Below are 20,539 nucleotides of genomic sequence, written 5' to 3'. Positions count from 1 at the left end.
AACGCTTTCAAGGGTTTTTACAGCGAGACTAATAGCACAAAAACACAACTTCTCATCAGTTCAGGGATTTCTGTTTGATTGCAGTTTGTGAGGTCTTCAACAGCACACCCTATGCGGTAGCAGAGAATCACTGAAAGCAGCTTCTGGATTTCCACATTTAAATGTGCATGTGTGGATGCCAGAAGTTGCTGTCAGTTTCAGAGGAGTAATGACCATAAATGCTGACAGTTTCACCATCATTACTACTACAAAATTTAACAATAACATGATTTTAATTTATCCATTGAATTATTTTGCATCTTTTACTATCGTCATGAAAATCTTACTTGAAATTTTGGGCTTGGATGTAATACGTGAGCCCACAGCAATACCTCTGTGAGCTGAGGCGGAGCCTGCTAACTAGGCATTTACAGCATGCACAATTCTTGAACAAGCTTTAGTAAAATTTAAACTAGCCAACTGATAGCATGCTTACCTATCTAATAGTAGCTGTTCCTTTTTAAAAAATTCACATGAAATCCATATTGAATTTATAAAGCAGAAAATCTCCGTGTGTGAAAGGAAAAGGTGAAAATTTACAAAGTATACTAATTACACACCTGCTGTGGTTTTAATTGATGCTTGAATTATAAATACTGTGTAAACTTTAGAAAGTCAATTTTATTTAAAACCTGCTTTTGGACAATGAAAATGTCAGTTAGAATTTTCAATTTCTGGACAGGAAGTGCATGGATACATAATATATCTAATAATATGAAAGCTATAGAACATTGTTTAGGATAGAAATTACTGATTAATGCACATGCTAAATTTTATCAGCTGTTCTTCTATGTACCGAGAAATAATAGGATAGTTTTTCCTCATCCCTGCACAGGAGGAATCAACATTTCCCAGGCACAGAAAAGAGTAAAATGGATAGGAGACCTGTTATTTTAGGTCTTTCCTCGACCTCCAACAGTCCTGCCCCTGGAATTCCTGGAATGTTCCCTACTAAGGTAAGTGGGCTTTGCCTATTAGTAAGGTGGAGTGTTCATCATTTAATCAGGTGGGCAATGGGGAAGTCCTGGCCTTCCGCCTTATTTTCTGTGAATTATTTTTAATTCATTCATGGGATGTAGGCATTGCTGGAAAGGCCAACATTTATTGCCCATTCCGAATTGCTCTTGAGAAGGCAGTGGTGACCTGCTTCTTGAACTGCTATATTTTCGTGTTTTGAAGGTACACCCACCATGCTGTTTGGTAGGAAGTTTCAGCATTTTGACTCAGTGACAATGAAGGAATGACTAAATATTTCCAAGTCAGACTGGTGTGTGAATTGGAGGGGAAATGCAGATGGTGGTGTTCCTATGCGTCTGCTGCCCTTGTCCTTCTAGGTGGTAGAAATAGTGGGTTTGAGAGGTGCTGTCAAAGAGGCCTTGGTGACTTCAAATAATGCATCTTCTAGATGGTACACACTGCAGCCACAGTGTCAGTGGTGAAGGCAGTAAATGTTTAAAATGGATGCTGGGATGCCAATTAAATAGGTTGTTTTATCCTGGAGCTTCTTGAGTGTTGTTGGATGTATAACATGCTGCTTCCACTGTTTAGCATGCATGTAGTTCTGTATTGTAGCTTCACCAGGTTGACACCTCATTTTTAGGTACACATAATGCTGCTCTTGGCATGCTCTTTTACAATCCTCATTGAACCAAGGTTGGTCCCCTGGCTTGATGGTAATTGCAGAGTGAGGAATATGCTGGGCCATGAGTTTACGCATTGTAGTGGAATACAATTCTGCTGCTGCTAATGTCCAATAGCGTCTCATGCATGCCCAGTTTTGAGCTGCTAAATCTGTTCTGAATCTATCCTATTTAGCACGATGGAAGATGTCCTCAGTGTGAAGATGGAACAATGTCTCCACAAAGATTGTGCGGTGGTACTCCACCAATACTGTCATGGACAGATGAATCTGCGATATGTAGACTGGGAAGGATGAGATTGGTTTTGGCTCTCTCACCACCTGCTGCAGGCCCAGTGTGGCAGCTATGTCCTTCAGGATATAACCAGCTCGATTGGTGGTGGTGCTCGAGTCACTGTTGGTGATGGACATTGAGGTTCCTCCGCCCCCAGAGTTCATCCTGTGTCGTTGCTACCCTCAGTGTTCCTTCCAGGTGATGTTCAACATGGAGGAATACTGATTCATCAGCTGAGGGAGGAGGCAGATGGTAATCTGCAAGAGGTTTCCTTGCCAAGTTGACCTGATACCATGAGACTTCAAGGGGTACATAGTCAATGTTAAGGATTCCCAGAACCACACCCTCCCAACTGTACACCATTGTGCCACCACATCTCACCTCTGTTGAAATCTGTCCTGCTGGTGGGACAAGACATATACAGGGATGGTGATGGAGAAGCCATTGTCAAATAGGTTTCATTGTGGGCTGCATCAGAGAAATGCCTGTAGAAAGCTGAGCTTGAGGGCTTATCCAGATACCCTGTGGACTGGAGGGTCTTCAGAGCTCCTGGGACAGATTAAGACATAATAGGAAAGTAAGTTAATTATTTTAGTACCTCGCCCAGCAAGATCAGAAGTGCTGACACCTATTTGTAGCTGGTTGCCAGCAGCAGCCAGAGGTTGTTATGTAAGGAGCACATCTGTGAGCCTCCCAGGCTGAAAGCTAGTCTCCAGTTCACTCCCAAATTAGCTGGCCCAGTGCACCATGACACCCATGGAGAAAAATCTACACTCATAATGTTGTTGTACAGATAAACATTTTCCAAACTGTACTAAATGGCATTGATATCTTGTCGGAGAAAGAGTTAGGAATTTAAAAATAAAATTACCTTTCAAAAAAAGTTTTAACTATTTCTCCTTCTCTTGGAAAAAGATAATAAACTATCCTTGAACCATATTTGTGGAATAGCAGTTCCAAGGCATCCTGCTGAGGTCCCCAGTATCACAGATGGCAGTCTTAGCCAATTCGATTCACTTCACGTAATATCAAGAAATGGCTGAAGGCATTGGATATTGCAAAGGCTATGGGTCCCGAAAACATTCCGGCAATAGTACTGAAGACTTGTGCTGCAGAACTTGCCGCGCCTCTAGCTGAGCTGTTCCAGTACAGATACACACTGGCAACTACCCTGCAATGTGGAAAATTGCCCAGGTATGTCCTGTGCACAAAAAGCAGGACAAGTCCAACCTGGCCAATTACCACCCTATCAGTCTACTCTCAGTCATCAGCAAAGTGATGGAAAGGGATCTATGACAGTGCTATCAAGTGGCACTTGCTCAGCAATAACCTGCTCACTGCCACCCAGCTCCTGACCTCATCACAGCCTTGGTCCAAACATAGACAAAAGAGCTGAACTCAAGAGGTGAGGTGAGAGTGGCTGGCCTAAACATCAAGGCAGCATTTGACCGAGTCTGGCATCAAAGAGCCCTAGCAAAACTGGAGTCAATGGGAATCAGGGGAAAAACTCTCCAATGGCTGGAGTCATACATAGAACAAAGGAAGATGGTTGTGGTTGTTGGAGGTTAATCATCTGAGCTCCAGGACATCACTGCAGGAGTTCCTTAGGGTAGGGCCCCAGGCTCAACCATCTTCAGCTGCTTCATCAGTGACCTTCCCTCCATCATAAAGTCAGAAGTGGGGATGTTCACTGATGATTGCACAATGTTCAGCACCATTCGCAACTCCTCAGATACTGAAGCAGCCCATGTCCACATGCAGCAAGACCGGACAACATTCAGGCTTGGGCTGATAATTGGCAAGTAACATTCGCGCCACACAAGTACCAGGCAATGACGATCTCAAACAAGAGAGAATCTAACCATCTCCCCTTAACATTCAATGGCATTACCACTGTTGAACCAATATCCTGGGGGTCACCATTCACCAGAAACTGAACTGGACCAGCCACATAAATGCTGTGGCTACAAGAGCAGGTCAAAGGCTAGGAATTCTGTGGTGAGTAACTCACCTCCGGTCTCCCCAATGCCTGTCCACCATCTACAAGGCGCAAGTCAGGAGTGTAATGGAATACTCCCCACTTGCCTGGATGCGTGCAACTCCAACAACACTCAAGAAGCCCGACACCATCCAGGACAAAATAGCCCGCTTGATTGGCACCCCATCCACCACCATCAACAATCACTTCCTCCACCACGACAAGACGCACTGCTGAAACTCACCAAGGCTCTTTCAATAGCACCTCCCAAACCCAGGACCTCTGCCACCTAGAAGGACAAGGGCAGTAGATGCATGGGAACACCACCAACTGCAAGTTCCCCTCCAAGCCACACACCATCCTGGCTTGGAATTATATTGCCGTTCCTTCACTGTCACTGGGTTAAAGACCTGGAATTCCCTTCCTAATAGCATTGTGGGTGAACCTACACCCCATAGACTGCAGTGGTTCAAGAAGGCAGCTCACTAACACCTTCTCATGGGCAATTAGGGATGAGAAATAAATGCTGACCTAGTCAGTGATGCCCACATTCCCTGAAACAATAAAGAAAAAAAAGTTTCATCGAAGCATTGTTGAATTGTTTCAACAAACCCATCACCACAACTAATCATGATTCTCCTGTTAAGATTTTGAAATGGAAACTCATGGAAACTCACTGCTTCTTACTCTACTCAACATTACCCAGAACTTCCTTGCCTTCGTGAACCTTCTCTATTTCTTACAATCTACAAAGTTTTAAAATCTGAGCTTAGCATCTTTTAAGCACTACTTTCTCATTTATTTAATAATTAGCCTACTGTTTTCAGTGTGTGGTCTTGCTCATGCACTGAGATTTTTCAATTTTTAAAATGGAGCCCCTGGCTGAAGTGGCATTACATTCTTGACTGCACATTCTTGCTGAAACGTGGGTAAAGTCCAATATTTGAGGCTGGATTTTCCTTCTGGGGGTGGAAAACAAACTTCAGGACCATTTCTGGGTCAGTGGTTAGCACCACAGCCTCACAGCTCCAGTGACCCGGGTTCAATTCTGGGTACTGCCTGTGTGGAGTTTGCACGTTCTCCCTGTGTTTGCGTGGGTTTCCTCCGGGTGCTCCGGTTTCCTCCCACATGCCAAAGACTTGCAGGTTGATAGGTAAATTTGCCATTGGCAATTGCCCCTAGTGTAGGTAGGTGGTAGGGAAATATAGGGACAGGTGGGGATGTGGTAGGAATATGGGATTAGTGTAGCATTAGTATAAATGGGTGGTTGATGGTCGGCACAGACTCGGTGGGCCGAAGGGCCTGTTTCAGTGCTGTATCTCTAAACTAAAACCAATCTCACCCTCAGGGGGAAGCAGTTGAATATATTTAAGGCTGAGATAGATAGATTTTTGGTCTCTCAGGGAATCAAGGAATATGGGGAGTGGGTGGGAAGGTGGAGTTGAGGCAGAAGATCAGCCATGATCATATTGAATGGCTGAGCAGACTCGAGGGGCCGTATGGTGTACTCCTGCTACTATTTATTATATTCTTATAACTTTGTCCTCATGTATTGCTGCTTTCGATCCTTTCCCTTATTCTGGTGCATCTATCTTTTGCCCATATTCATTTCCATTCCCTTTGTATGACATTGAATTCTCTCAATCTATAAAGTCCACATAATCAAGTATCCAATTACGAATGATATAATGAAGAATCACATGATTTTGATAATCAGCTATCAGATATACCCATTGATCAGGTATTTCCTAAAAGCATGCACATTTTTCCATCTACCCTTTCAACTGATTCGAATTGAGTTTAGTCACAGCCAGTTCATATAGCATAATCAGAAGTCATTCAAAATGTCTGGTCATAAGTGAGATTTCTTCATTTGCACACATCTGTCAATGAAAAATCTCTCACATTGCCAAACTGGATATGTGTCAAGGGACGCAGACTCTCTTCAGGGGGTTAACGTCAGCGTGTGCCTACACTAAAAGCAGAAGATGCAAATTGCCAGTGTTTTTGGGTGCTATGGTAACGGATGCGGCAGCTCCCTGGTGTGCAGAAATTTGAATCCACAAATTTACTTCAAACACAGACGAATGGGCTGCTGGCCGCAAGCCTGCTCCAGGTAAGACAGGCAATCATCTCAGATTGTGCACTGTGCTCCCACCACTAACACTAGTGAAGTCTGCCCTTTCAGCTTGTCTTACATTGATGTCTTTCTCCACTAGGAATTGAATTGAAATTGCCCAAATTAATTTCTGTTCAGAAGTAATAGGAAGAAGATTTTTTTGATTATTGAGCGCTCACTGTAAGTATCTCGTTGATTTGAAACTGTTAACAAAGACACTAAGAAAATCAAACATATTGTGAAGGGATTTAACTATAAATTTAACTATAAGTTATTCCTCTTTGTGTGGCCCACTGAAGAGACCACATTTGGAATATTAATTCAAATTCTGTAAATGCTGATGACACAAAGATAGGTAGGAAAATAAGTTGTGAAGAGGACACAAGGAGGCTACAAAGGGATAAAGATAGATTAAGTGAGTGGACATAGATCTGGCAAATAGAGTATAATGTGGGAAAATGTGAAATTGTCCATTTTGGCAGGTAGAATAAAAAAGAAACATATTATCTAAATGATGAGAGATTGCAGAGCTCTGACATGCAGAGGGATCTGGGTGTCCTAGTGCATGAATCGCAAAAGGTTAGTATGCAGGTACAGCAAGTAATTAGGAAAGCTAATAGAATGGTATCGTTTATTGTGAGGGGAATTGAATACAAAGGTAAGGATAGCAGAGTTAACGTTTCGGGTCAGTGACCCTTCTTCGGAACCGAGTTCCGAAGAAGGGTCACTGACCCGAAACGTTAACTCTGCTTCTCTTTCCACAGATGCTGCCAGACCTGCTGAATGAATCCAGCATTTCTTGTTTTTGTTTTAGATTTCCAGCATCCGCAGTATTTTGCTTTTACAAAGGTAAGGATGTTATGCTTCAGTTATGAAGGGCATTGGTGAGACCGCATCTGGAGTACTGGTATTAGTCTCCTTATTTAAGGAAGGATGTAAATGCATTGGAAGCAGTTCAGAGAAGGTTTACTAGACTAATACCTGAAATGGGTGGGTTGCCTCAAGAGGAAAGATTGGACAGGCTAGGCTTGTATCCGCTGGAGTTTAGGAGTGTAAGAGGCGACTTAATTGAAACATATAAGATCCTGAGGGATCTTGACAGGTTGGAAGTAGAAAGGATGCTTCCCCTTGTGGGAGAAACTAAACTAGGGGTCACTGCCCATTTAAGACAGAGATGCGGAGAAATGTTTGCTCTCAGAGGGTCATAAGTTTTTGGAACTCTCTTCCTCAAAAGGCAGTGGAAGCAGAGACTTTGAATATTTTTAAGGCAGAGGTAGATAGATTCTTGATAAGCAAGGGGGTAGAAGGTTATCAGGGGTAGGCAGGAATGCGGAGTTGAGGTTACAATCAACTGAGCCATGATCTTGTTGAATGGTGGAGCAGGCCCGAGAGGCCAAGTGGCTTACTCTTGCTCCTAATTCATATGTTCATATGTAATTCATTGATCCCATCCTTCCAACAAGGAGCCATACTTTTATGAGATGGAGAATTGGTGCTATAATGTTGTACCCTATTCCTGACTCAAGACTCCCTTCAAGCACGAGTCCCGATTGGGAACCCAGGACCATGCAACTTACCATACTGTTTTCAGGCCCCTACCTTCAAAAGGGTAGGTTCATAGGAGGGTTTGCAGAAACAGTAATAGCATGATACAGCGATTTGGGATTCTTAGTTATGAGAAAAGGTTAACAAAGCTAAACTTGTTTTCATTCAAAATGAAAATGCCAAGAGTTGTAAATAATGTGGGTGATTTTTTTTTCTTCATTTTTTTATTTTTTCTGCTTACCAAAGTGGGTAATGCCTTTGCTGAAAAATGGAGCTCCTTCTGGCTCAGAACTGGATTGAAGATTATGCTGCTAAGTTCAGGCTGAGGTGCTCAGGAATTTCCTGATGTATCGTGGTGGGGCCAGGAAAGGAGGAGTATCTGTTGAATAGTGGAAATATGGGCATGGATGAATACTATGTGACCAAAGATGCCTGGACTCGCTCCATTGTCATAATTGTGACAGGGGAGGACTTCTGCTGCAATGCTGACCTCTGCTTCTCTGCAGTATCCAAGGTCAAGGATGTGTCAACAAACCTAAATACTGCTGGGGCAGGCACCTTGCCAGTATGGACCCAATTTGGATACCTACTAAATGGGGGGGAGCAAGCTGTAGCATTGGCAAACTAGGGGAGAAGCAGCCAATGATAAGGGAACAATTGCCTTTTTACATGATGGCTATCAAGAGGGTTAATTTGCTTGCTCCATTTGGCAATATTCTGGTGTGACCAGGCCCAACCTGAGCTTCGACATCCTGGTGGGCCTTATTTCTGCCAATCCACTCATTTGGAGGCCAGTAACATGCTCATATCGAGATCTCTCAGTGCAAAGCTGATGGGATTCACAGGAACTCTGGTAGGGAAAGTGTCCTGCTGGTCCCATGTCCTTATGTTGTACTGGGGCTTGTACAGAGCAGCAGTTCTCATTGGTTGCCCTGCTACGTGGCAATCTAGTGTTTCTCAGTCCTCCCTGCATTCATGTCCATTTTATGCCAATAATGCTCCCCATGCCTGAAAGAAATGTGGGGCCTATGTGTTTCTTAGATACTTTGAGAAATCAGGAAATTATTATGCAGAACTATATTCTATGGGTTTTTTACAAATCCATTTATTCTGGAAGTTACAAATTGCATTCAGTATTCACAGGATTATTGTAAAAACTAAAGTTAAAAATTTCCATTTTGAGTACTCATTTGAATGCTTACTGTATTAAAGCCCCATATAGAACTACAAGGTAACCTATGGGTGTCCCAGGTCACTTTTGTTCTTTTGAAAGAGACCTGTTAAGTGCGGATTATTGATAGAATTACACTGATCATTTCAAACCTCCACTGTTTTCCACATTATGTCTTTGCATTTGTTATGAATGCTGGACCTTGTAACATGATGTTTTAAAAAAGGTGATTTTTAAAAGTTTAAGATGGAGTCCGGTAGTTCAGGTGACCTCGCATCCACTCTGCTAAAGGACGAGACAGATCAAAGACTTTTTTGTAAAAAATAAAGACTGCAAGGGTAACACCTGAAGAACAATAGGTTTCCCCCTCCCAGACTTTCGGGTTAAAAAACAAGGAGTCAGTGATTATGAAGATGTAAATGTACCAAGCAGATGTTAACACCTGGGAAGAATGGAAGGCCCAGGCGGCTCTGTGGAACCAGACTTCTGGACTTTTCATATTGGAACAGGACAATAAACTATTGACTTTTGAATCCAGATAAATTTAACAGGTTTTCTGAAGGAAGACAGGCTGTAAGAAGAGAACTTAACGGTTGCAGCCTGAGAGCAAGCTGTAAGGAAGACAAGTAGCTGTATTTTAATAAGTAAAGAAAATACCTATCTTTGTAATTTGGGCTGTCAGCTACTTACAAAGTACTATTTAGTTAATTGATGATTTCTTTTAGTTTAGTTGTTACAATAAAAGTCTTAAAACATGAAATCTTGTGGTATAATTCTTTAAGTTGGTATGGAGGTTCATCTCTCATATTTTTCAAGTTAGCGATCTCACTGAGGTCGTAACAATTTCATAAAATGTCTGTTACTTAGTAATTGGTGCCTTTGTTTTCTGTTGATGTCTCTGCTGAGCACTTTTCTGTCGTTGCATTTACAGTAATTTTTAGCTAATTTGAACATCGACAATATGGGATTATTTATTTGGTTATTTGCTGGTTATGTTCAGTGATAATGAGTTAATGCACAGTGAAGAGCAACAAAACACCAAGTTTTTCCTGTGAGAAATGTATAACCATTGAAGTCACATCTGAATTGAGTAAGCTGAATACTGCTCAGTTCCTCAATTCATGTTCTGTCTCTTTCGTACTTAAATTAAATTGTAATTAAAAATGCTTGTTGTTGATGAGATATTAAGTATACAGAGTTAATACTTCAGTGTCCCCATGACTTCTCTCCGTACACACAAACTGGAGAAACATGGCAGTAATAATGAAAGTGTCAGCATTGACAGGAACATGCAGACTTAGCATACTGTGTGAAAGAATACACTATACTGATTTTGGAATGATCTGTTCATCATCTGTTCCCTGTGAAATGATCAATAAACATGCCAAATTACCCTCTGTGTGCTACATGTAATGCAATTCTAAACCTGTCCTTTGTAAATTAATGAATCACATTTTGTTATATGAGGCCTCTCAAGCAGCCATGTTTGCTGATAGGCACAGGCTGAGTGCGAAACCCTGCACCTAAGGATTTAGGAATATATGAAATAGGAACAGGCTCCTCGAACCTTCTCCACCATTCAATACAATCATGGTTGATCTTCTACCTCAACTACACTTCCCTGCTCAGTCCCCATATCCCTTGATTCTCTGAGAGATCAAAAATCTACCTATCACAGCCTTGAATATACTCAACAATACAAACTTCTGGGGTAAAAAATTCCAAAGATTCACAACCCTCTGAGTGAAGAAATTTCTCCTAATCTCTGTCCTAGATGATTGATCCCTTATCCTGTACCCCCATGATCTAGATCCCCAGCCAGGGGAAACAACCTCTCAGTGTCTACCCTGTCAAGCCCCTTCAGAATTTTTTATGTTTCAATGCGATCACCTCCCATTCTTCTACACTCCAGAGAATATAAACCCAATTTTCTCAGCCTCTCATCTTGACAACCATCTCATCCTAGGACCAATTTCATGAATCTTCTTTGTACTGCCTCCAATGCAAGTATATCCTTCCTTAGATATGGAGACCAAAACTGTGCATTGTATTCCAGCTGTGGTCTCACCAAAGATCTATACAATTGCCAGCAGGGCCTTGTGAAGATTTCCCTAAAGTCCACAGAGCCATCTCTCCCAAGATATCACTTCAGTAGGACATTCCAAAAGTATCCTTTCCATCCTTATAAACAAACTGCAGTAATTTCTGTGAGCTAATTGTATAGGATTGTCTCAAATTCTACTAAGAAAGAATGCAATTAGCATTGGGCCACAAATTGTGAAACTTATTCTGTATATGAAAGATTAACAGCGGCTACTACTTTGTAAAGTATGCAAATGACAGGAAAATTAGAACAGTTTGGAGTTAACAACTAAATTGTCATTTCAATGATGTTCTTTCTACTTTACTGGAAGCTTTTATCAAGTTGAGATTAGAGAATGGAACCATTGTTCATTTTGCTTTCAGTGACAGTATGAGTCCTCTTGGGTCATGTGGGGCATCAGGAATATAATATTTATATAAAAGGTAGGATCCAGCAGCCTTATGTGGGAAGGTTCAGGAGAATAGAATACAAACTGTCCTCAGTCCCTTTCAGACTATCAACCCCAATATTCCACCACATTTCTAGCTGACAACCTCCAACCCAACCCATTTCCAGTCTATTTTCACTCTCAAATATCATCCTATACCACTTTCCCTATTGTCAGCTGGCTTCTCCCAATGTATATTCTTGCCTTTAAGCATTTAAGAGCAAATTTTCTGCTTCTTAAAACCAATGGTCAGAATGGACTATCCAACCTGTCATACCTAAACACTCAAATTTCTGCAACCCCCACTACTGCTAGAGTCTAGCCAACCCTATTGCACCAAGACTTCCTCTCCAGTCCTTCTGAGCCCTAGGACCACCAGCCCAACCAATTAAGTATTTCTGAAGTATGGACACTAGTACTAAGCATGGCAGTTAATTTGCACACTGCAAGGTCCCACAAAATAGAAATGACTAGATAATCTGCGAAAGCTGTTGGTCGAGGAATAAATGTTGGCCAGGACACTGGGAGGACTTGCCTGCTGTACTTCAAGTAGAACAGAGGCAATTTCACCATCACTGGTGGTGCACTACAGATAGCTGGGGAGTCCCTATAGGCTTCTCTAAAGGAGATGGCACAACTCAGTCACAACCTTAAGGTTCAGACTCAGCCTCCTTTGGCATTTCTTCTCTGCCATGCCCAGGTAATCAATTCTATGAAGTAGATACATTATCAGGCATAATATATACTGGGACTCATGAGTGTTTAATATCCTCTGCGGTCCCAGACTATCCTCTTTTTCTCCCCTATAACACAATATATTCAGCAATTATCTTTTCTTCAAACTTGCAGTCAAGAAACCCCAGTACTAACTACTGCTCTCATGCTGCTCTCCAATCTTCTAGTTCATAATGCTCACTTACAGCAGATCTGGACATGTGCAATTTACTTGCCTCCAGAACGGTAGAATATTTCGCTAGCTGTTCATTCATGACTTTAAATTGACAATTTTAACAACTTCTATTGGACCATTTTTCTCCCAATGTTGCACGTCTTTACCTCTTGTGACGGAAACCACACCAGCCAAAATCAGACATATTAATTTAATCATATGGAACATTATTATTTGAACGCTTACTGGACATTGAAATAACTTGTTTAAAAAGACCACAGAACTGTGGCTGAAAATATGGCTGTACATTTGCATTCTAAAGGACAGTTGCATGGAGAGACAATGGGAGCACTCCCAGATCCCATTAGCCAGATGGGCTTTGTCAATAGTGATGATCAAGAGACATTAAGGGTCATTGAATGTGTAAGAGCCAGCATTCTACTCCCCCACTGAGAGTGTCTGATAAGCTTGGAGGAATCCACAAACCTCATAAGTGAGGCTGTCTCAAGTAAAACGCTAGTCACATGACTAAACTAACCCGCTGACCAACCTGAGTAAATTGAATTGTGCTCATAGGACAGTTTTTGGGAGAGACTGCAATTGAATTTCAAGAAGAAAGCATTCCCTCTCTCTGTCTGTCTCTCTCTCTCTCATGCAAAGTTCCAGGGACCCACTGAAGAAACGCAAGCCTCAAGACAGAAGACTCCTGCAGCCTTCTGGTACCAGCTAAACAACTTTGAAAGTGTGCACCGGGCCCCAACGAGAACTGCAAGACCTAAATTCAATCAAAGACTTTACATCCAACCCAGAACCAGTAATTGAATTCCATCTATTACTTAAAACCTTTCCCCCTTAATTCTTTCTCTTCCTCTATCTCTATTTGTGTGTGTGTTTATCGTGTATACATGCTAGCATGGTCACGTTGTGTATTCTTAATAGTTTTAACTGAGTTAGAGTTTTAAGATGAATAAACTTACATTTTTTTAAATCTGAGAAAACCTGTCTGCTTGATTTCTTTGCAATTACAATGAGAGAGCAGTGAGGAAGGACAAGCTAAAAACATGGTGTTTTAAAAATTAAATCCTGTTATGGCCAAACCAGGAAAAGGCTGAGAGGGGAGCCCTAGACCCCTTTCCCACCTGGTTGTAACACTCTTTAGAAACTGTGACACATTAGCTAAGCAGTTGTATGGTGCAGGTCAGCAGAGTAGTTATATAGGGCAGGATTTTTCCAGTCCCAGGGTGGCAGGCTGGTTTTGGGGGGGGGCGGGAAAATAGTGGGGAGCTGTGTTGGGACGGCTTCCCAATGTATTCCCACCACCGCAGAAGTTTCCCAGTGGCGGGACCGCATGCAGATCGGCTGCCCGCCAAATGGAGGTGAGCAACAAATTTAAATAAGTAAGGTCACTATTAATAGTGATTTAGAGGACCTGCTGCCATTTCACCAGCGACAGAACAGTTCCCCTGCTACATGCGGAGGCCGCCAGCTTTGTGGAGGCGGCCTCCCAATGGCAGGCTGGGGCGGGGGTGCCATCGGAGGCTGAGGTTCCATGCACTATCGTAGGGGTCGCATGATGGAAGGGCTGCCCGTGTGGTCCAAGCATGCCCCCCAGAAGTCTTCCCCCTCCGTTCTGCAGGTCCTTCTGCCGTCGGCCATCCAATTTTTAAAATTATACTGACCCCTCCGAGGGTGCCTCCATTTTGAGGTGCTTTAGCCTTCTCCGAGCTGCCTCAGCATCATAGAGTCATAGAGAGATACAGCACTGAAACAGGCCCTTCGGCCCACCGAGTCTGTGCCGACCAACAACCACCCAAAATGCAATACCTCACATTTGTCCGGATTAAACTCCATCTGCCATTTCTCCGCCCAAGTCTCCAACCCATCTATATCCTGCTGTATCCTCTGACAATCCTCATCACTATCCGCAAATCCACCAACCTTTGTGTCGTCCGCAAACTTACTAATTAGTCCAGCTACATTTTCCTCCAAATCATTTATATATACTACAAACAGCAAAGGTCCCAGCACTGATCCCTGCGGAACATCACTAGTCACAGCCTTCCATTCAGAAAAGCACCCTTCCACTGCTACCCTCTGTCTTCTATGACTGAGCCAGTTCTATATCCATCTTGACAGCTCACTTCTGATCCTGTGTGACTTCACCTTTTGTACCAGTCTGCCATGAGGGACCTTGTCAAAGGCTTTACTGAAGTCCATATAGACAACATCCACTGCCCTTCCTTCATCAATCATCTTCGTCACTTCCTCAAAAAACTCAATCAAATTAGTGAGACACGACCTCCCCTTCACAAAACCATGCTGCCTCTTGCTAATAAGTTCGTTTGTTTCCAAATGGGAGTAAATCCTGTCCCGAAGAATCCTCTCTAATAATTTCCCTACCACTGACGTAAGGCTCACCGGCCTATAATTTCCTGGATTATCCTTGCCACCCTTCTTAAACAAAGGAACAACATTGGCTATTCTCCAGTCCTCTGGGACCTCACCTGTTGCCAATGAGGATACAAAGATTTCGGTCAAGGCCCCAACAATTTCTTCCCTTGCCTCCCTTAGTATTCTGGGGTAGATCCCATCAGGCCCTGGGGACTTATCTACCTTAATGCTTTGCAAGACGCCCAACACCTCCTCCTTTTTGATAACGACATCACCCAGACTATCTACACTCCCTTCCCTAGACTCATCATCCACCAAGTCCTTCTCTTTGGTGAATACTGATGCAAAGTACTCATTTAGTACCTCGCCCATTTCCTCTGGCTCCACACATAGATTCCCTCCTCTGTCCTTGCGTGGGCCAACCCTTTCCCTGGTTACCCTCTTCCTCTTTATATACGTATAAAAAGCCTTGGGATTATCCTTAATCCTGTTTGTCAATGACTTTTCATGACCCCTTTTAGCCCTCCTGACTCCTTGCTTAAGTTCCTTCCTATTGTCTTTATATTCCTCAAGGGCTTCGTCTGTTCCCAGCCTTCTAGCCCTTACAAATGCTTCCTTTTTCTTTTTGACTAGGCTCACAATATCCCTCATTATCTAAGTTTCCCGAAACTTGCCAAGCTTCTCTTTCTTCCTCACAGGAACGGTCCTGGATTCTAATCAACTGACGTTTGAAAGACTCCCACATGTCAGATGTTGATTTACCCTCAAACAGCCACCTCCAGTCTAAATTCTTCAGTTCCTGCCTAATATTATTATAATTAGCCTTCCCCCAATTTAGCACCTTCACCTGAGGACTACTCTTATCCTTATCCACAAGTACCTTAAAACTTACGGAATTATGGTCACTGTTCCTGAAATGCTCCCCGACTGAAACTTCGACCACCTGGCCGGGCTCATTCCCCAATACCAGGTCCAGTACGGCACCATCCCCAGTTGGACTTTCTACATATTGTTTCAAGAAGTCCTCCTGGATGCTCCTTACAAATTCTGCCCCATCCAAGCCCCTAGCACTAAGTGAGTCCCAGTCAATATAGGGGAAGTTAAAATCACCCACCACTACAACCCTGTTACCTTTACATCTTTCCAAAATCTGTCTACATATCTGCTCCTCTACCTCCCGCTGGCTGTTGGGAGGCCTGTAGTAAACCCCCAACATCGTAACTGCACCCTTCCTATTCCTGAGCTCCACACATATTGCCTCGCTGCATGACCCCGCGGAGGTGTCCTCCCGCAGTACAGCTGTAATATTCTCCTTAACCAGTAATGCAACTCCCCCACCTCTTTTACATCCCCCTCTATCCTGCCTGAAGCTTCTAAATCCTGGAACATTTAGCCGGCAATCCTGTCCTTCCCTCAACCAAGTCTCTGTAATAGCAACAACATCATAGTTCCAAGTACTAATCCAAACTCTAAGTTCATCTGCCTTACCTGTTATACTTCTCGCATTGAAACAAATGCACTTCAGAACACTAGTCCCGCTGTGCTCAGCAACATCTACCTGCCTGCTCTTCCTCTTCGTCTTACTGGCCTTATTTTCTAGTTCCCCCTCATTTAATTCACCTGCTGTCCTACTGCTCTGGTTCCCACCCCCCTGCCACACAAGTTTAAACCCTCCCGAGTGACACGAGCAAACTTCGCAGCCAGGATATTTATGCCCCTCCAGTTTAGATGCAACACGTCCTTCTTGTACAGGTCCCATCTGTCCCTGAAGAGATCCCAATGATCCAGATATCTGAAACCCTCCCTCCTACACCAGCTGTTCAGCCACGTGTTTAGCGGCACTCACTTTGCAGTTGCCGACCTGGAGGTCCTCCTCGAGACAGTGGGCTGAATTTTACAGACCCTCCGACGTTGGGGGTAGTGGCGGGCGGGGTGAGGCAGAAAATTAAAATAATTTAAATGAATAAATAAATTACCTTCCCGCTCCTGCTGTCCGTCCCCAAGAGAGATGGTGGTGAGGTAGTGCGGGGTGTCATCAGCCTACATGTGGAAACTGACACAAGTTTTGTTAATTAATATATATTCTGAACATTAAACTTTACATTATTCAGTTGCTTTTATGAGACAATCTTTTTGATTATGCTAGATGTCTATCTTAAAGCAATTAGCTCTGAATTTCAAATAACACTTTGAAGATGACACAAGTTGGTAAAAAGTCAAGAGAAAGGATATTATTAAAGGAGTAACATGAGATCATGTTATTTTCTCTGTATCCACAAAACATTATGCAGCTATTTTAGGAAATGCCTGTACACAACAATACATTCCAGGAGAAAATCAGTTTGCAAAGCGAGATACTTGAGAAATCTGATATTTGCAGATGGGGGGAAGCACATCGTTTGGTGCAGCACTGTATACAGTAAATCCTCATTTCTTTTGTTATTGACATATGTTGCTATATTTTTAAGTTGTATTTCCCTTGTATCATTGTCATTCACAGCAGACTGAACTTCAATGCAAGTGAAACCAAACAGCACTGTTGTTTCCAGAAATATGGAAATGCACCTGAAGAGGTGGCTTTCCAAACACTGGGAGCCAGCAGAGTGAGGACAATATAACCAATTGCCACCACAGCCTACCAGAGTTTCTCCGGCACAGACCAGTAATGTGGTTTTCTACACAGTATTTTTGTGTTTCCACTTATGCTATGAATTCTGACCTGTGATGCAAACAGGATGCATGCCCACTGCAGCAGAAGTCCTGGCATATAACAGTTATTAGATGCATCATGCAGTGCGTGATTTCATGAAAATCGGGTGTGAGGGTATGGCAAAGATAAAAGGTCACATTCATTTTCTTGGATCGAAATCCATTATTTGTTATGATGGTCTGAATGGAAGCCAAAGAAAATAATCATGTCAATGATATTCTTCAGAAAAACAATTCCTGCAATCTCCAAGCGCATTTTGCAATGTGTGTTATGCATTAACATTGAATTCACTTCAGGTGATCTAATACTACTAGTGGCTTTAGGAAAGTCAGGTAAAAGAAACAAGTGAAGTTACTCTGAACTGGTTATTAAGTAGTGTAGCTGGTGAGTACACTACCCTTTACAATCTGAGACCTAGGTTTAAATCAGCACAAATAGACAAACTGAAAGATTTCTCTCCATGTCTGCTTTAATGTATCTACTTTGAACTGATTTTTGAATATTTAGTCTCAACACATTTTTCAATGAACCTGGATTTACAGCACCAATCTGCATATTATGTTGCACTAATTAGGTAATCACACTTAGAGGAAGCTTAAGAATAATGTGGGAAATGAAATGTCACATTAGGACAGCAGTGGGTGGTCTTGGAAGCAGCTACTAAACCACGGAGGGACTAGTTTTCAAAAGTTAATGCAGTTATCAGTGCTTGAGATTTTTATTTTAATTATTTTGTGTCCATCATTTAGCAAACTTTTCAAGTTGTATTTGAACTTTTGAAGCAAATGCTGGAAATCTTAAATATAGTTTTCCCCAATGTCTAAGTTCAGAAATAAAAGCCAATGCAAATCAGAGGCATTTCCTTGCTGTGCGAGAGTTGATTTTTTTTTTACAAAGCAAATAAAGGTTATTGAGTTCTAGTTGGTCTATTGATGTTACATTAGTAGTGATAAGCATGGGATCTATTATCATCAATGTTGCTTGTTATGAATGCACAAACACACTATTAATATGTTTAGTTTCATATATGCAACATAAGTTATTTGTATAAGCAAAATACTGCGGATGCTGGAAATTAAAATATAAACAGGAAATGTTGGAACCACTCAGCAGGTCTGGCAGCATCTGTGAAAAGAGAAGCAGAGTTAATGTTTCGGTCAGTGACCCTTCCTCGGAACTGACAAATATTAGAAAAGTCACAGGTTATAAGCAAGTGAGGTGGGGGTGGGGCAAGAGATAACAAAGGAGGTCTAGATTGGACCAGGCCACATAGCTGACCAAAAGGTCACGGAGCAAAGGCAAACAATATGTTAATGGTGTGTTGAAAGACAAAGCATTAGTACAGATTAGGTGTAAATACACTGAATATTGAACAGCAGCAAGTGCAAACCTGAAAAAAAACAGTGGGTAAGCAAACTGAACAAACTAAGATGAAATGAAATAAATGCAAAAAAAAGATTGTAAATAATGTAAAAAAGAATGTTAAAAAAAGGAAGAAAATATAGCTAAAATGAAAATAAAATGGGGGGCTGTCATGCTCTGAAATTATTGAACTCAATGTTCAGTCCGGCAGGCTGTTGTGTGCCTAATCGGTAGATGAGATGCAAGCTCGAGGAACAGCATCTCATCTACCGATTAGGCACACTACAACCTGCCGGACTGGACATTGAGTTCAATAATTTCAGAGCATGACAGCCCCCCATTTTACTTTCATTTTTAGTTATTTTTTCTTCTTTTTTTTTTACATTCTTTTTTACATTTTTTACAATCTTTTTTTGGCATTTATTTCATTTCATCTTAGTTTGTTCAGTTTGCTTACCCATTGTTTTTTTCAGGTTTGCACTTGCTGCTGTTCAATATTCAGTGTATTAACACCTAATCTGTACTAATGCTTTGTCTTTCAACAAACCATTAACATATTGTTTGCCTTTGCTCTGTGACCTACTGGTCAGCTATGTGGCCTGGTCCAATCTAGACCTCCTTTGTTATCTCTTGCCCCACCCCCACCTCACTTGCTTATAACCTGTGACTTTTCTAATATTTGTCAGTTCCGAAGAAGGGTCACTGACCCGAAATGTTAACTCTGCTTCTCTTTTCACAGATGCTGCCAGACCTGCTGAGTGGTTCCAGCATTTCTTGTTTTTATATAAGTTATTTGTACCCTTGCAATGTAATTATGTTTGCTGGAAAATGCAGATCTGAACAAATGCTGTTCTTGGATTTCATGCATAATTTTAATGTTGCTGACGAGTTACACACCCAAAGCCAGTTAAATTCATAACAGCTGTAAAATGATCTTTTAATAATCCTCATACTGTTCAGCCATGCTATTAATTCTTGCTTGAAAAGCCAATAATTCCTGCAATTAAAATCATGATGTTAAAGGTCTGGGTATAAATTTAAACAAATTGTTTTCTATTATGACTGATGCACAGATCTCTGTACTTTGCATTTATTGCCCAAAATAGTTCAGACTTATATAGGTTGGCAAAGATATGTGACTAAATTTTAAGGGGCTGTTTGAGATGGGAATGGAGGTGGGGGGGGGGTAGTTGGGGCAGGGGAGGGTGGTCATAAAATAAGGATGAAAGACGTCAGACTGTCGTGATGTCTCTTTGGGATTTTACTGTTGTAAACTGACATGGAGAGCGGGCTTCGCACATTCATGAGACAGGAAGCCATTGTGGTACTTAACATCCCAAAATACTGCAATTTTATTCAGTGTTTTGAATTTTTCTGATGGCACATGGAACCATGGGGCTTCGGGGCCTCGCCTGGTAAAAGGAGGTGACAAGGAGGCAGGAGCTCAGTGTTGGCTTGACTGGGAAGATATCAGGTGAGGCAGCAACCATTGGTAGGAAGGGTAGAGGGGGAGGGCATTGGGAAGCACTGTAAGGAATGGGGGCTAAGGTGCCAGAACTGTGAGGGAGCCATACCAGGGTGGCATTGGGATAGTGACACCTCATTGAAGGTCACTATTAAGGGGAGGGGGAGGGTCTGTTTGACCTGAAGGCCTTGCACTCAGGGAAAGGCAACCTCTCATAGGCCTCATTCACCCTGGTTTCAAGGCCCCCATGAAGGTGGAGGAGCAGCAGAGAGGAGGGAGGAACATGAATGTGCAAGGGCACCAGCACCATCTGAGGCACAAAGGAGAGCCAGACTCAGGCACGGGAGGCTAGAGAAGGATGCAGAGGGGCACACCAGCTAGATCTAATATGCAGAAGAAGCTACCCTCCCAAAAGGGTCTACCGCC

The 20,539-nt window shown here is 42.3% G+C and overlaps 1 long non-coding RNA gene across 1 annotated transcript in view; it reads right to left on the bottom strand.

Annotated features, from left to right (window-relative positions):
* Positions 1-2,418: 2,418 nt before the first annotated feature.
* The window catches only part of LOC137374109 (uncharacterized), a 44,939-nt gene continuing 26,818 nt past the window's right edge, over positions 2,419-20,539 (bottom strand). The window contains exons 2-3 of the long non-coding RNA XR_010975764.1: positions 16,553-16,629; positions 2,419-2,501 (exon numbers count right to left, since the gene is read on the bottom strand). This is a non-coding gene — a long non-coding RNA (uncharacterized lncRNA). The remainder of the gene's footprint in view (positions 2,502-16,552; positions 16,630-20,539) is intronic.

The sequence above is a fragment of the Heterodontus francisci genome, chromosome 10 (assembly GCF_036365525.1).
Source record: "Heterodontus francisci isolate sHetFra1 chromosome 10, sHetFra1.hap1, whole genome shotgun sequence".
Taxonomy (NCBI): Eukaryota; Metazoa; Chordata; class Chondrichthyes; order Heterodontiformes; family Heterodontidae; genus Heterodontus; species Heterodontus francisci.
The sequence above is the reverse complement of the archived record's forward strand: the minus strand, read 5'-3'. Positions and strand labels throughout refer to the sequence as shown.